The following is a 291-nucleotide window of genomic DNA, read 5'->3' as shown; positions in this document are numbered from 1 at the left end:
ACCAGTGTATATCCTGCACCTGCTGCTATTGCACTTCTTGGTTAGACCCAAACTGCATTTCGTTGCCTTGTACCTGTGTGCTGACAATAAAGTTGAATCTAATCTAATCAATGTTCTTTTTAACTACCAAATCGTAATTACCCCACATTACTTGATTTATTCCACACAACACTCTTTGGGGTGACTTTGATTATTAATTTTGGGGCGTCTTATTCAATTTTATAGCATTTGAAAAACAAATTGAAGTTGTTGTTGAAATAGTGTTGAGTAAAAGTTGACATATTCCAGTCT

At 35.1% G+C, this 291-nt stretch overlaps 1 protein-coding gene across 1 annotated transcript in view; it reads left to right on the top strand.

Annotated features, from left to right (window-relative positions):
- The window catches only part of LOC116680559 (delta(3,5)-Delta(2,4)-dienoyl-CoA isomerase, mitochondrial-like), a 7,012-nt gene that overhangs the window by 3,915 nt on the left and 2,806 nt on the right, over positions 1-291 (top strand). The window lies entirely within an intron of this gene.

The sequence above is a fragment of the Etheostoma spectabile genome, chromosome 3 (genome assembly GCF_008692095.1).
Source record: "Etheostoma spectabile isolate EspeVRDwgs_2016 chromosome 3, UIUC_Espe_1.0, whole genome shotgun sequence".
Lineage (NCBI taxonomy): Eukaryota > Metazoa > Chordata > Actinopteri > Perciformes > Percidae > Etheostoma > Etheostoma spectabile.
Note: the sequence above shows the minus strand (reverse complement) of the source record. Positions and strands in the feature narration are given on the sequence as shown.